The sequence below is a fragment of the Pelophylax lessonae genome (genome assembly GCF_965119305.1).
Source record: "Pelophylax lessonae genome assembly, contig: HAP1_SCAFFOLD_86, whole genome shotgun sequence".
Taxonomy (NCBI): Eukaryota; Metazoa; Chordata; class Amphibia; order Anura; family Ranidae; genus Pelophylax; species Pelophylax lessonae.
This window is the reverse complement of record NW_028120140.1, coordinates 386411-404239: the sequence shown is the minus strand read 5'-3', so window position 1 is coordinate 404239 and position 17829 is coordinate 386411. Positions and strand designations below refer to the sequence as shown.

The 17829-nt window shown below is 44.1% G+C and overlaps 1 protein-coding gene across 2 annotated transcripts in view; it reads right to left on the bottom strand.

The window, feature by feature from the left end:
- The window catches only part of LRRC4B (leucine rich repeat containing 4B), a 96641-nt gene that overhangs the window by 5590 nt on the left and 73222 nt on the right, over positions 1-17829 (bottom strand). For both annotated transcript variants that reach the window (XM_082275966.1, XM_082275965.1), the window contains exon 2: positions 11651-11714. The gene's annotated coding sequence lies outside the window, so the exon portion shown is untranslated. The remainder of the gene's footprint in view (positions 1-11650; positions 11715-17829) is intronic.

Here is a 17829-nt window from a genome sequence, read left to right as displayed (position 1 = left end):
ATGGCTCCACTCCTATCACACCTATATATGTGTAAGTGTATAAATACATATAAGTATGTGTGTATATATACCCCTATACACAAGTTCAGATGTTATGCCTGCCTCCAAAGACCCCAAAAAAATGCCTGCAACAACACACCTGGGTGTTTTTTTTTTGGCGCTAGCGTTTTTTTGGGCATTTTTTTTGCGTGTTTGGAGGCAGGCACAACATCTGAACTTGTGTATAGGGGTATATATACACACATACTTATATGTATTTATACACTTACACATATATAGGTGTGATAGGAGCGGAGCCATATGGGTGTTAATTATTTCATTAGCGCAAGCATAGATTTCTGCTACTTTCACACCTATATATATGTAGGTGTATATATACATACATGTGTGTGTGTGTATATATATATATACCCCTACACAGAAGTTCTGATGTTATGCCTGCCTCCAAAGACGCCAAAAAAATGCCCAAAAAAACGCTAGCGCCAAATAAAACGCCCAGGTGTGTTGTTGCAGGCATTTTTTTGGGGTCTTTAGGGGCAGGCATAACATCTGAACTTGTGTATAGGGGTATATATACACACATACTTATATGTATTTATACACTTACACATATATAGGTGTGATAGGAGAGAAGCCATATGGGTGTTAATTTTTTCATTAGCGCAAGCATAGATTTCTGCTACTTTCACACCTATATATATGTAGGTGTATATATACATACATGTGTGTGTGTGTGTGTATATATACCCCTACACACAAGTTCAGATGTCATGCCTGACTCCAAACATGTCCTCAAAAAAGCCCTATAAACTCCTGCAACAAAAAGCCGGGAGGCAGGGGAGAAGCCACTATCCGGTTCTATAAGTCTTCTAATAGAAACAAACTTGTTTCTATTGCAGTCACCCTGACATGGAAGGGTTTGGTCACCCGGCCATAGCAGTCAAAAGTCAGTTTACCCTACACTACATTACGGTCACCCTGGCACTTAACACTCTCTACAGAAACTAGATTTTTGATTCTAACTAAAGTGGAAAATAGCACCCTAACCACACTAGATATCCCTTTCCTCACACTAATAATTGCTAAATGACACTTTATAGCAGAAGTAACAGAACTGCCTCCACTCTCTTCCATGTCCCTGTATTACAATGCTAGTGATTTGGCGGGGGCTATCTCATATACTGGGGGGCTCATTCACTAATGATTGGCCTCTGGACCCCCTAGTCACTCCAATCACATTCCTATCATTCTCCTGCCCCCTCAATTGGCTTTTACTGATGGTTCTGGTCCAATCACGGGCTTTTAAAGCCCATTTCCTGTCCCATTGCATTTTGGTCAGTTCTGGTTGCCGAATTCTGAACTTTTTCAGCAAAAAGTTCGGAATTCGGCCGAACCTCGAACAGCCAATGTTCGGGTCGAACCGATGGTCGACCCGAACCGTTCGATCATCCCTAGTCACAAGCGGTCGGCCTGGTGAACCAGAGTGTGTGGCTGAATCCAGAGGAATCCACATTTGATGCCTGGAGATGGGAGGAATTCATTATTAAATTTAGGACTAGGCTCCAGACAACAAAGATGCTAGACGTAGCGCAATTGTGGCTTCAGAGAGCTATTATGGTCAATCAGCAAGGCGTACATAAGGCAGTTTCAGTCCGGGAAGAACCGAATTATAGGCCGTAAGGGGAACTAGGAAAAAGTGGATTTTCGTTCCCACGTCTGGGCACTACTTTTTACATGCATTTTTGCATAGACAATACCATTGTCGACTTTGGGTTAAAAGTTCTCCGCAAAATTCCCTGCAGTTTTTTGTCACAATCCACAAATGTACATAATTGCGAATTAGAAAAAATGAAAATCTTCTGCTGCTAGTTTTGTTTATAACTTTGTTTAAAAACATTTTAACAACAAAAAATATCTTTCAAACTGCCAACTATACATATACCTAAACATTTTAGACAGGTTTTGGTGAATTATATTCTCAAGTGTGAATGTAGACCATGAAATATGGCAAATTTTTAGAAAACTTTATTCAAATTCACAGATTGGCACAGAGCAAAATTAAACAAAAACATTACAAATTGAGCAAAACTGAGATGTTTTATACCTCAAAAATTTCAGTAGGTACTTTGTAATCACACAAAGAAAGAAATATAAGCACACTTTGGTCCAAGTTGGCGTAAGTGACTCTAAAGTCTACCATGTCGCCCTAATTTTGAATTCTACCAAAAAAATAGACAATTCTACAAAAAATTGTTTACAGCTCAAAATCACCTTAAATTATAACACAGCGCATATTTACTCATCGGTATCATCACTATCAGAACCATCATCCCATGTTTCCTGTGAAACATTTGCACAATTTTGGCACCGACATAAATCAGTACAAGACAGTCTTGCAGACATACAGGAACATCTTTCAGTCTCACATTTGCTATGTTTGCAACTGCAGTGGACTGCCTGCAGCACACTATCAGGGGCAGGATTTCTAGTCATCCAGGTCACTGTTAACTCACCATCCTCGAGGTGCCATCCATTGCCAATGGGTGAATGGGCACACATTATACCTTTCAGAGAATGTCTCATTATGGCTGCTTGGTAATTTGCCCTTTTGCAGTGTTGGTACAGGGCGTCACTTGTCGGGGGCATGGATAGTTCTGGCAAAGCTGACGACGCCATGCAGAATGCTTTGTATCTAGCATCGTTCACATTTTCAGCAGATGACTGTCCATACAGGTGGCACACATATGTGCAAAGTAGCTCAAATGTAGACTGGTCTAGGTTAAAACTGCTACCCAGATTTGTAAATGCAGTCAGATATTCTTCTTTCTCACAAGCAACAGAAAATGCCTTTCTTTTGCCTTTGCCATAAAAGGCACTTGTAGAGTCACAACCTGAGAAGGTATGGATCCCAATAAGTGCCAAACAGACACGTGTGCCAAGAGCTGATGAGACCTTAGCTAAGTCAATGAGCCTTGTTTTGTTGCCAACCCCTGTGAAAAAGTACAACCTACATGGTAAGTCTGGCTGCAGACTTAAAGCAATCACTGCCACATCAGTATCAGGGCTCTTGATGACTACAGTTTGATGTTCCTGTGCAGCATGTTGTGCATGTAAAAACACCCTGGTGTCACATTCCTCATGATCACATGTCAGATCTTCAACAGCACTGAGAGTTTGTAAACCGTCCATTACTGTCACACAGTGACACTGGTCTCCGTGTGCTATGTACAAGCTTAAGACCTTCCCCACAGTGGTTAGATCAGCCTCTCGCCAAACAACATAGAGGAATTCTGCCAGTGCTTCTTTGTTTGTTCCATCGGATAGAAACTTTTTCCATTGTTTTGGTGTTTTCTGATCCCGTCCATAAATTTTCACCAGTTGTGTACCACCACCAGCTCTACGTGACCGTTCTAGGTTTTTAATACTCATTTTTGGATACTGGTCAATCACAAAGTCTATCCGTGTACAGTTGTGCTTCAGACCAAGCTTGACCATGTACTGCAGTATGGTGTCTGCAAGCTCTCCAAAGGTACTTGGTATGGACCGAATGGCTTGAATGACTGCCATGCCATCAAAGAGAATAGCTCCATCTGTCGGAACTTTGTCAACTAAACAGTCTCCACCTTTGGTTTCCAATAAATCCATAAGAGCTGATTTGTTTGTTTTAGCAAGTGAACCATCAGCACTGGCTAAAGGATATGACACAGTTCCCAAGGAGTAAGATAGAATTTCCCACAGGTCTATCTTTCTACTTTGACCTAGGATGAGTAATCTGGAGAATAGTTTCTTGTCGGCACGTAGAATCACTTCCTTGCCTGCTGCAGATTTCTTCTTTGTCTGTGCTTGGTTACTAAAGGTCTTCAGTTTTTGTGTTTTGATGGGAGCAAATATGTCAACTGATGATGATAGCAGTCTTTGGTCCATAAACTCTTTGACAGCATTTTCCCCCCTTTTCCGGAGCTGAAAGCAAATCCCTCATGATTTCTTCAGATGCTACTGTCCCAGAGCTAAGACACACAATGCCATCTTGGTGTGTGTCAAAAGGATTCAGCATGGAATCTATGGTGGAAATTATTCTGGTCACAGCTTTTTCATCAGCATGAATTCGTGTGCTGTCAAGGTCTTTTCGTTTCCTTATATCGGGAGATTTACCTGCCATTGCCTCACATTGTCTTGCTATGGCAGCCCTTTCATGTTGCGACAATATCCAGCGATAGACTGCAGCTCGATTCTGTGTTATCCCTGTCCAACCACCTTTTGCCTTGGAATCTCTGTTTGCTCTATGGCCTGGTCACAAGCAATTGAGGCAAATCCATGGACACTTTGACGTTGGACAGTCCACTGGCCTTTGACACTGAGCTCACTGTGGCAAGAAGGATGTGTGAGGGGCAAGTTGACCATTTCCAGCCAGTATGAGGGTAAATACCTAGCATAGTTCACACGATCGTATGCAAAAAACCATGCCATCATCAAGCGTACTGATGACAGGTGAAGCTGCCAGTCGGACTCTCTTGTTGCTCTCACAAATAGGAGGAGTATCTGTACCATGGAAATATATGAACTCCAGAAGGCAAACGTTGGGTTTTCTGCGCTCCTTTTCTTAACAAAGTCTTCATACTTCGAACACATTGTGTCAAATTTTATATTTGTACACAAAACATCCATTGTTCTGTCCAGGAATGCACATTTGATCTCGTTCATGACATCCAGATACTCGTATCTCTCCTTTGGTGGCAGTGAGTCTAAGAAAGTGAGAAGTCTGATGCGTTGCAAACTCTCATACAGAAGTTTGTGTGCCCCCATGCTGCGGTTGTAATGATGACCACTGATCACTCCATTGATGGATCCTGGGGCAACAACTTCAGACTCAATGAGTATGTCTTGCAGCCCTGCATCTCCAAACCTTTTTCCTAGAATGCTCAGGTAGGACATGCATGTGTGAAATTCACCTAGTCTAATCACTAAACGCTTAGTAAAGTCATCATCTTTCCAGCGGATTTGCTGAGCTTTGGCATATATAGCTTGGTCAAAAACTAAGACTATATGTTCCAGTTCGAGCTGATTAGCAATTTGGACACTTCGCTTCAGAATTGTGTTTACTGTTGACATCTCCATCGGTGAAGCCTCAATGACTGGAAGATAATACAGTGCTGACTTTTGCAGAGGGCCATCACCTTGAAGCAATGTATGGAAACCTGTCCAGCTTGGTATTGTGCATTTTTCAGCATCTATGGACTTGACAAAAACATATGCCAGTTTAGTTTGTACAGCAGTTGCAGTGTTACATTTGTATGCATCCGCCTGTAATGGAACACTGTCATGATGAAACAAGTTCTGTGGTCCTTGTCTTTTAGACTGATGGTACTGTTCTACAGGGATGCTAGGGGGTGCTTTCAGCGAGGAAACTACCTTCTGTAGTGGTTGTCTGTTTGTTGTTGACACAGGTTCACCTACAGAACTTTGCAGCATAATCCCATTTGTGTGGTGGGTAGTTCCACGACCTGACAGTGTCTCCTCCCCAAAGTCAATATTGTCCCACACAAGTATTGTAGGAACCTTCTGTGAGAATCCCTTTGGTATTTTGTCTCTCCCCTCTACTAGTTGAAGTTGGGCAAGGCTAGTGTCTAGACTGACAACTGTGTCCCATGATGCACAATGTCCTAGTCTATTTAGAAGTGACACAATATGTGATGAACCTGTTAAATGGCGAACTGTTAGACCAAGACACAATGATTTAGGAGTCTGCTTCCGGCCCTTAGATGCAAGATACACAATGTCTTGACAGATAGAAATCACTTTTAGATTCAAATCATCTGGGATGTCAACATAATGGGCTAGTGTTGGTTCCTCAGTTGCACCAATAAACCAGGAAATCAAATTGTACAGCTAAGGTCTCATCAGCTCTTGGCACACGTGTCTGTTTGGCACTTATTGGGATCCATACCTTCTCAGGTTGTGACTCTACAAGTGCCTTTTATGGCAAAGGCAAAAGAAAGGCATTTTCTGTTGCTTGTGAGAAAGAAGAATATCTGACTGCATTTACAAATCTGGGTAGCAGTTTTAACCTAGACCAGTCTACATTTGAGCTACTTTGCACATATGTGTGCCACCTGTATGGACAGTCATCTGCTGAAAATGTGAACGATGCTAGATACAAAGCATTCTGCATGGCGTCCTCAGCTTTGCCAGAACTATCCATGCCCCCGACAAGTGACGCCCTGTACCAACACTGCAAAAGGGCAAATTACCAAGCAGCCATAATGAGACATTCTCTGAAAGGTATAATGTGTGCCCATTCACCCATTGGCAATGGATGGCACCTCGAGGATGTTAACAGTGACCTGGATGACTAGAAATCCTGCCCCTGATAGTGTGCTGCAGGCAGTCCACTGCAGTTGCAAACATAGCAAATGTGAGACTGAAAGATGTTCCTGTATGTCTGCAAGACTGTCTTGTACTGATTTATGTCGGTGCCGAAATTGTGAAAATGTTTCACAGGAAACATGGGATGATGGTTCTGATAGTGATGATACCGATGAGTAAATATGCACTGTGTTATAATTTAAGGTGATTTTGAGCTGTAAACAATTTTTTGTAGAATTGTCTATTTTTTTGGTAGAATTCAAAATTAGGGCGACATGGTAGACTTTAGAGTCACTTACGCCAACTTGGACCAAAGTGTGCTTATATTTTCTTTCTTTGTGTGATTACAAAGTACCTACTGAAATTTTTGAGGTATAAAACATCTCAGTTTTGCTCAATTTGTAATGTTTTTGTTTAATTTTGCTCTGTGCCAATCTGTGAATTTGAATAAAGTTTTCTAAAAATTTGCCATATTTCATGGTCTACATTCACACTTGAGAATATAATTCACCAAAACCTGTCTAAAATGTTTAGGTATATGTATAGTTGGCAGTTTGAAAGATATTTTTTGTTGTTAAAATGTTTTTAAACAAAGTTATAAACAAAACTAGCAGCATAAGATTTTCGTTTTTTCTAATTCGCAATTATGTACATTTGTGGATTGTGACAAAAAACTGCAGGGAATTTTGCGGAGAACTTTTAACCCAAAGTCGACAATGGTATTGTCTATGCAAAAATGCATTTAAAAAGTAGCGCCCAGACGTGGGAACGAAAATCCACTTTTTCCTAGTTCACCTTACGGCCTATTATGTACACTTGGACTGATGAGATAGCCGAGTTCAGCGATCTGGTGAGGGAAGCGGAGGAAGCTCATTCTGGGCTAACTTTACTGAGATGAGCCAGATCCGCTGACAATGAACCTGTCACTGTCTCTCCTGATTCACGACCTGTTGTTGACTCTACTATCTCTGCATCTTCATCAGCTCATAGTACAGACCTCGATACTGTCTACACACATTCACAACTCTGTGGCAAGCTATGAGCTTTTTTCAATTGGGGATTTACACACAATGTGTGAGTCAAGGGGGATTCCGGTAAAGGACAGAAACCGTGTGGAGTGCTTACAAGCCCTAAGGGACTTCGATTCCAAGGCCCATTCCCTGTATCCTTCCCTGGGGAACTTCAGGTCAGAACCAGTTTTGGGTGAAACCGTCAAACCACCACCTCCATGGTACACCCCTGCTTTTGACCTTGGCACTTATCCAGTCAGTGTACAACAATATGAAGGCACCTCTGATGCTAACAGAGAGAGAACAAGGGGAGATAGAATAGTGTGGGACATCTATTTTACACCCTCAGAGATCAGGAGCATCCTGGCTGACTTGCTGGACTATAGGACGAATCCACGGGGGGTTTGCAAGAATTTTTGGGCAAACTCAATTTAGTTACGGCATGAGCGGAACTGATTGCACCCAGATTCTGAGAGGTAAGGTAGGAGATGAGATGGCAAATACAATAATATCTCATTGTCATATTACCACCTATGAGCAGACAACATCCGGGGTGTGACCCTCCGTGGAAAACTTCCAGATCTGTATGGTGCAACTTCCACTAATGATGTGATGAAGCTAAGCCAAAATTCAGGGAAGGAATGTGTATTTTTCTGTCGTCGCCTGAAGCATGCTGCATTGGATGCAGATCTGGAGTTTGGCCCGGACACACCAGCAGAGGGTTGGAGACCCACAACCATCCATCTTATGCTAAGAGCCAAGTTTTTTTAGGTAAACCACATGAAAATTTGAGACCGGCTATTATTAGCTAGACCCAAATTTAAAGAGATGTCCATGCCTGCTAATCTGTCTACTCTCACTGCTATAGAAAGGGAGATGGATTGGAAGAGGCAGGATAAGACATCCAAGGTTTTTGTATGCCAGGCCCCCTACCCACAGCAAACGGTAGAACGTATCTCAGAGCACTCGCCCGAGCAAATATGCAGAGGGCCCAGAGATAATACCCGGCGCAGAGGGGATTGGGTTTGTTATAGATGTGGAAATTTATTCCAGAGGATCCAGAAACCCCAAAGGTAGGTATGGTCGGCAATGACTATAACTCATCATAGGATGTTGGTAAACCAGTGTCATCCCACATCAATCTATTCGTCGAGGAATTAAAATATCCCCTCCCTTGCTTCATTGTCATTGACATCGGTGCAGCCAAAACTGTCCTAAGATTTCAAGACCTTAGGAGGCAAGGTTCCCCTTTCAGGGGAGATAACTCCCACTGTAGGTCTCACGGGCCAGACAAGGTCTTTGTAAATGACTGAACCTCTCCAATGCAGGCTAGGAGAGCACACAAAAGCCGTTAAGTCTGTACTAGTATCAGATGATGTTCTCACTAATATGTTAGGAGCTGATATTTTATCAGAAATACAGGCAATTATTGAGTACACTCCAACAGGTATTGTGGTAAGCAGCGCACTCTTGGACGAACGCCTATGTACAATGGTAGCCCTGCCATACCTAACTGAACCAGGTTGTTCCATTGAGTTGGATGTATTGGCTGAGGTGGACCTGAAGCTCTGGGCAGTTGATAAGTATGATATGGGGCTTCTGCCAGTTCTGCCAACTACAATCAACATCAAACTAGGGAGCATCTTACTCCGACTACCACAGTACCCTTTGAGTGTGGCTCAGAGGGATGGTATTAAAATTCAGATAGACTGATACCTACAGGTAAAGGACCTCACACACATCAAGTCATTCTGTAATACTCCTTTATTTCCAGGGGCCAAAAAGTCAGCCAAAGGCCAGGAAACAACATACCGATTGGTATATGACTTGAGGGCTTTGAATAAGATTATTGTTAGTGATGCTCCCTTGCTGCCTAACCCACATACCTTGTTAGCCTCAATACCCCTGACTGCAAAGTTTTTCACAGTCATTGATCTAACCAATGCGTTTTTCTTGGTACCACTGGATCCCCGATGCAAGTAACTTTTTGCTTTTACATTCCAGAGTCAACAACTAACCTGACAAGCCTCCCACAGGGGTCAGTGACCAGTCCCTCAGAATATAGTTGTAAACTTAGGCATGTGTTGGATCAATGGACCCCGATGGATTCAGAGATTGTATTGCTGCAGTATGTGGATCAGCATACTGTATCATTGCTTAACCATTTGGCATCCACAGACAATAAGGCTAGGAGAAATTCCACTTCTGCAAGGAGAAGGTTGTTCTTTTAGGTCACTGCATTTCTCAGGGTACCCGACATCTAACCACTCAGAGAAAACAAACATAGAGGGACCTCCAGAGACCTCGTAACCCAACTGAGAGCCATTCTTGGACTTGTCAATTACTGCAGAAATTGGATCCCTAACATCTCATCCAAACTAAACACATCAATGTCAAGTATCACCTATTGAGGGATAATCAGTAGCAAGGTGGTATTGACATTCAATACTGCCCGTCAGAGGAGATAACTGCTGATGCACTCACCAAGCCTATGTAGAAGGAACGTCATATTTATATCCAGAAGAAGCTGAATGTAATTTGACAAAGCACATGCTGTTGAGAAGGGGTGTGGGAAGAACAGCAAGTACTGTGGCTATATACTGTATGCATTATACCTGTCTATGCAGCAGGTGGTGCTGTAGAATTATACTTTAATATGCAGAAAATCTCTATTGTATTTTAGCTCTATTGTGTATGAGAGGAAGTGTTTTTTCTCAGCGTATTCATTTCCATTTCATTTGTCTCCTTAATTTGAAGACATGTATTGCTATCCTCCATGCAAGTAAAGTTATTCTCTGCATTCAAGAAGCTTCCAGCGCAACATTTTAATACTCAGCCAACACCCTTTGTCTACAGTACTTAGACCAGTACATAGACCTCTTTCTAAACACAGACTAGGCCGATGGTTGCCTTCCAGTAATCAAACTTACCTCCCTAAGATCCTATGCTGAGATCTCAAGACGGAACAGATATACGTCAGTGAGATTCACCATGAGGGTCCTAGACATTATGGTAGCTCATGTGAGGCTATTCCTTTCATTCAGTTCCACTCAAAACCTTTCCAACACAACCTTCCGTTGGCTTGAAACAAACGTTTTCGTCCTTCCAATCTTCCCCTGCTTCTCTCCAGTTCAGCAAGGAACTCCCTAACTTGGTGGGTTTTGAACACAGCTTTAGAAATGGAAAAATAATTTCTTCCAAACTCATAGAGAGAACAACAGAAGCCGACCTCACAACCTGGGGAAGAGGGTTCCAATCTCACTGCTTAGGGAACCTGGTTTCCAAGGGAAGCAAAACTCCCCATCCTTGAGCTCAGACCAATAGGATTTTCACTGTGTCACTGGACCCCCCTTCTTCAGGGACACCCACTCAGGGTGAATTTGGACAATGACCCAGTAGTGGCCTAGATTAACCAAGAGAATACCAGGAGTCAGGTAGCCCTAAAGGAAAGAAGTCAGATTCTTTCCTGGGTGGACAACTACTTTCCAGCAATCCCTGTGGTTCAAATTCTGGGAGCGGAAATCTGGAAGGTGGATTTCCTCCGTCTTCACCTCCTAGACCAAGAGGAATGGGCTCTTTGAATGCCAATTCCCTGGACTCCAGGTTAATATATGCCTTCACTTAAGTGAAGATTCTTCTTCAAGTGCTCCACAAAATAGATACATGTACAAAATGTAAAAGAATATTAATATTTAGAGGTAATGACATACGTAGTTGATTCAGGCAATATCCAATCGCCTCTTAGGGGATCAGGAAGGATAATTTACCCCATCTGGAGCACATTGGATCAGGCTTTGTGTTTTTTTTGTCTTTCTCTGAATCCACTGTGGGTACATCTACAGTATATAAATATGGTGTATATGGAGGTTTTCTGTTTGTGTGGTTTTTTTTTTTATTGAACTTGATGGACGAGTTTTCAACCTGACTAATTATGAAACTTCTACAGGATGGTTCCAGGAGAACCAGTTTGACAAAAAACAAGGACATTGGGCTAAGCCCAACCCAACTCTTCAAAGTTTAGAACTGAATACAATGAACTGAATTGTACAAAAGAACTGATGATCCAAATCCATTTTACATCTCTCTGCAGGTGCCGAGCCAGCTCCTCACATGTACAAACCTTACTGGCGAGGTATGCAGTAGGGATTGGCCAAAACATTGGGCCCTTGAGCCAATGAATCCTAGGGGATGCTGAACACTAAAGTCTGTTACATATTGTCTCAGTACGGAAATTAGCTTGGAAGTGAATGGAGCCAGAAATCTGAAAGTTTACTTACTGTGAGCAACTCAACAATGACCAACAGATCTTCCTCCATACAGATATCCGCAGACGTACCTCTCCTGAAAAACAAGAACACCGTCTGTGAACAATAAAAATCTTTGATGCAGTAGATCATAAAACCTTTTCTATAATGAAAAGAATACAGAACAACGGGGCAGTAATGAATACCCTCCACACTCCTCTCCTGTACATACTGCTCACTGTCATACCCTCCACACTCCTCTCCTGTACATACCGCTCACTGTCATATCCTCCACACTCCTCTCCTGTACATACCGCTCACTGTCATATCCTCCACACTCCTCTCCTGTACATACCGCCCACTGTCATATCCTCCACACTCCTCTCCTGTACATACCGCCCACTGTCATTCCCTCCACACTCCTCTCCTGTACATACCGCTCACTGTCATATCCTCCACACTCCTCTCCTGTACATACCGCCCACTGTCATACCCTCCGCACTCCTCTCCTGTACATACCGCCCACTGTCATACCCTCCGCACTCCTCTCCTGTACATACCGCTCACTGTCATACCCTCCACACTCCTCTCCTGTACATACCGCTCACTGTCATACCCTCCACACTCCTCTCCTGTACATACTGCCCACTGTCATTCCCTCCACACTCCTCTCCTGTACATACTGCTCACTGTCATACCCTCCACACTCCTCTCCTGTACATACCGCTCACTGTCATATCCTCCACACTCCTCTCCTGTACATACCGCTCACTGTCATACCCTCCACACTCCTCTCCTGTACATACCACTCACTGTCATACCCTCCACACTCCTCTCCTGTACATACCGCTTACTGTCATACCCTCCACACTCCTCTCCTGTACATACCGCTCACTGTCATATCCTCCACACTCCTCTCCTGTACATACTGCCCACTGTCATTCCCTCCACACTCCTCTCCTGTACATACTGCCCACTGTCATACCCTCCACACTCCTCTCCTGTACATACCGCTCACTGTCATACCCTCCACACTCCTCTCCTGTACATACCGCCCACTGTCATTCCCTCCACACTCCTCTCCTGTACATACCGCTCACTGTCATATCCTCCACACTCCTCTCCTGTACATACCGCTCACTGTCATATCCTCCACACTCCTCTCCTGTACATACCGCTCACTGTCATACCCTCCACACTCCTCTCCTGTACATACCGCTCACTGTCATACCCTCCACACTCCTCTCCTGTACATACCGCTCACTGTCATACCCTCCACACTCCTCTCCTGTACATACCACTCACTGTCATATCCTCCACACTTCTCTCCTGTACATACCGCTCACTGTCATACCCTCCACACTCCTCTCCTGTACATACCGCTCACTGTCATACCCTCCACACTCCTCTCCTGTACATACCGCTCACTGTCATATCCTCCACACTCCTCTCCTGTACATACCGCCCACTGTCATATCCTCCACACTCCTCTCCTGTACATACCGCTCACTGTCATACCCTCCCCTCCACACTCCTCTCCTGTACATACCGCTCACTGTCATACCCTCCACACTCTTCTCTTGTACATACTGCCCACTGTCATATTCTCCACACTCCTCTCCTGTACATACCGCTCACTGTCATACCCTCCACACTCCTCTCCTGTACATACCGCTCACTGTCATACCCTCCACACTCCTCTCCTGTACATACCGCCCACTGTCATATTCTCCACACTCCTCTCCTGTACATACCGCCCACTGTCATACCCTCCACACTTCTCTCCTGTACATACCGCTCACTGTCATACCCTCCACACTCCTCTCCTGTACATACCGCTCACTGTCATATCCTCCACACTCCTCTCCTGTACATACCACTCACTGTCATATCCTCCACACTCCTCTCCTGTACATACCGCCCACTGTCATACCCTCCACACTCCTCTCCTGTACATACTGCCCACTGTCATATCCTCCACACTCCTCTCCTGTACATACCGCCCACTGTCATACCCTCCACACTCCTCTCCTGTACATACCGCTCACTGTCATATCCTCCACACTCCTCTCCTGTACATACCGCCCACTGTCATACCCTCCACACTCCTCTCCTGTACATACTGCTCACTGTCATATCCTCCACACTCCTCTCCTGTACATACCGCTCACTGTCATACCCTCCACACTCCTCTCCTGTACATACCGCCCACTGTCATACCCTCCACACTCCTCTCCTGTACATACCGCCCACTGTCATATCCTCCACACTCCTCTCCTGTACATACCGCTCACTGTCATACCCTCCACACTCTTCTCTTGTACATACCGCTCACTGTCATGTAAAGAACACCTGAGAAGGTGACATATGAAGAACACTAGAGAAGGTGACATATGAAGAACACTAGAGAAGGTGACATATGAAGAACACTAGAGAAGGTGACATGTAAAGAACACTAGAGAAGGTGACATATGAAGAACACTAGAGAAGGTGACATGTAAAGATGTTAAATGTGCTTTTATTTTATCTTATTAGAAATCATTTGCGAATGCTGAAACTGCAGATTTCACATCAGGCAGACGTAGTAATGCAGCAATAAAGTGAAATGGTGTTAAAGAATATTGCTGTGATGTGAAGGGAGCCGAGATTCACGTGACATCACAGAGGAAGCAGAGAATGATGTTCTGAGTTGCCATGGTAATCTCCATAGATACAAGCATGTTCTGCATCCCTGCAGGATGTCTTTTCAATAGGATTCTGCTTAAAAAATTGTCTAGAAGGAGAGAGGAGTGTGGGTGGTGAGTCAAATATATCCAGATAGGCGCTTCTACTCCAGTTCCCAATGCTCTCCATGGAAGGAATTATAGACAAATCTCTTTTATATGGAGAAAAGTCGACTGATCGCTATCTTCATCCTTTGACCGCTTTTAATCAGTCCTGACCACTGCACACGGGAACATCCCACAAAAGCTTCAGTTTTGGAGATGCTCTAACCCAATTGTCTAGACATTACAATTTGGTCCTTTTCAAAGTCAGCAGACAATATGGACACTTTCACAGGACCACCAGACTATGGACATATTCACAGAGCCACCAGACTAAGGACATATTCACAGAGCCACCAGACTACGAACATATTCACAGAGCCACCAGTTTATGGACATATTCACAGAGCCACCAGACTATGGACATATTCACAGAGCCACCAGACTATGGACATATTCACAGAGCCACCAGACTATGGACATATTCACAGAGCCACCAGACTATGGACATATTCACAGAGCCACCAGACTATGGACATATTCACAGGACCACCAGACTATGGACATATTCACAGGACCACCAGACTATGGACATATTCACAGGACCACCAGACTATGAACATATTCACAGGACCACCAGACTATGGACATATTCACAGGACCACCAGACTATGAACATATTCACAGGACCACCAGACTATGGACATATTCACAGGACCACCAGACTATGAACATATTCACAGGACCACCAGACTATGGACATATTCACAGGACCACCAGACTATGAACATATTCACAGGACCACCAGACTATGGACATATTCACAGGACCACCAGACTATGGACATATTCACAGAGCCACCAGACTATGGACATATTCACAGAGCCACCAGACTATGGACATATTCACAGAGCCACCAGACTAAGGACATAGTCACAGAGCCACCAGACTATGAACATATTCACAGAGCCACCAGACTATGGACATATTCACAGGACCACCAGACTATGGACATATTCACAGAGCCACCAGACTATGGACATATTCACAGAGCCACCAGACTATGGACATATTCACAGAGCCACCAGACTATGGACATATTCACAGAGCCACCAGACTATGGACATATTCACAGAGCCACCAGACTATGGACATATTCACAGAGCCACCAGACTATGGACATATTCACAGAGCCACCAGACTATGGACATATTCACAGAGCCACCAGACTATGGACATATTCACAGAGCCACCAGACTATGGACATATTCACAGGACCACCAGACTATGGACATATTCACAGGACCACCAGACTATGGACATATTCACAGGACCACCAGACTATGAACATATTCACAGGACCACCAGACTATGGACATATTCACAGGACCACCAGACTATGAACATATTCACAGGACCACCAGACTATGGACATATTCACAGGACCACCAGACTATGAACATATTCACAGGACCACCAGACTATGGACATATTCACAGGACCACCAGACTATGAACATATTCACAGGACCACCAGACTATGGACATATTCACAGGACCACCAGACTATGGACATATTCACAGAGCCACCAGACTATGGACATATTCACAGAGCCACCAGACTAAGGACATATTCACAGAGCCACCAGACTATGGACATATTCACAGGACCACCAGACTAAGGACATATTCACAGAGCCACCAGACTATGGACATATTCACAGAGCCACCAGACTATGGACATATTCACAGGACCACCAGACTATGAACATATTCACAGGACCACCAGACTAAGGACATATTCACAGAGCCACCAGACTATGGACATATTCACAGAGCCACCAGACTATGGACATATTCACAGGACCACCAGACTATGGACATATTCACAGGACCACCAGACTATGAACATATTCACAGGACCACCAGACTATGGACATATTCACAGGACCACCAGACTATGAACATATTCACAGGACCACCAGACTAAGGACATATTCACAGGACCACCAGACTATGGACATATTCACAGAGCCACCAGACTATGAACATATTCACAGGACCACCAGACTAAGGACATATTCACAGAGCCACCAGACTATGGACATATTCACAGGACCACCAGACTATGGACATATTCACAGGACCACCAGACTAAGGACATATTCACAGAGCCACCAGACTATGGACATATTCACAGGACCACCAGACTAAGGACATATTCACAGAGCCACCAGACTAAGGACATATTCACAGAGCCACCAGACTATGGACATATTCACAGAGCCACCAGACTATGGACATATTCACAGGACCACCAGACTAAGGACATATTCACAGAGCCACCAGACTAAGGACATATTCACAGAGCCACCAGACTAAGGACATATTCACAGAGCCACCAGACTAAGGACATATTCACAGAGCCACCAGACTATGGACATATTCACAGAGCCACCAGACTATGAACATATTCACAGGACCACCAGACTATGGACATATTCACAGGACCACCAGACTATGAACATATTCACAGGACCACCAGACTAAGGACATATTCACAGGACCACCAGACTATGGACATATTCACAGAGCCACCAGACTATGGACATATTCACAGAGCCACCAGACTATGGACATATTCACAGAGCCACCAGACTATGGACATATTCACAGAGCCACCAGACTAAGGACATATTCACAGAGCCACCAGACTATGGACATATTCATAGAGCCACCAGACTATGGACATATTCACAGAGCCACCAGACTATGGACATATTCACAGAGCCACCAGACTATGGACATATTCACAGAGCCACCAGACTATGGACATATTCACAGCGCCACCAGACTATGGACATATTCACAGCGCCACCAGACTATGGACATATTCACAGAGCCACCAGACTAAGGACATATTCACAGAGCCACCAGACTATGGACATATTCACAGGACCACCAGACTAAGGACATATTCACAGAGCCACCAGACTATGGACATATTCACAGAGCCACCAGACTATGGACATATTCACAGAGCCACCAGACTATGGACATATTCACAGGACCACCAGACTAAGGACATATTCACAGAGCCACCAGACTATGGACATATTCACAGAGCCACCAGACTATGGACATATTCACAGAGCCACCAGACTACGAACATATTCACAGAGCCACCAGACTATGGACATATTCACAGAGCCACCAGACTATGAACATATTCACAGAGCCACCAGACTATGGACATATTCACAGGACCACCAGACTATGAACATATTCACAGAGCCACCAGACTATGGACATATTCACAGAGCCACCAGACTAAGGACATAGTCACAGAGCCACCAGACTATGAACATATTCACAGAGCCACCAGACTATGGACATATTCACAGGACCACCAGACTAAGGACATATTCACAGAGCCACCAGACTATGA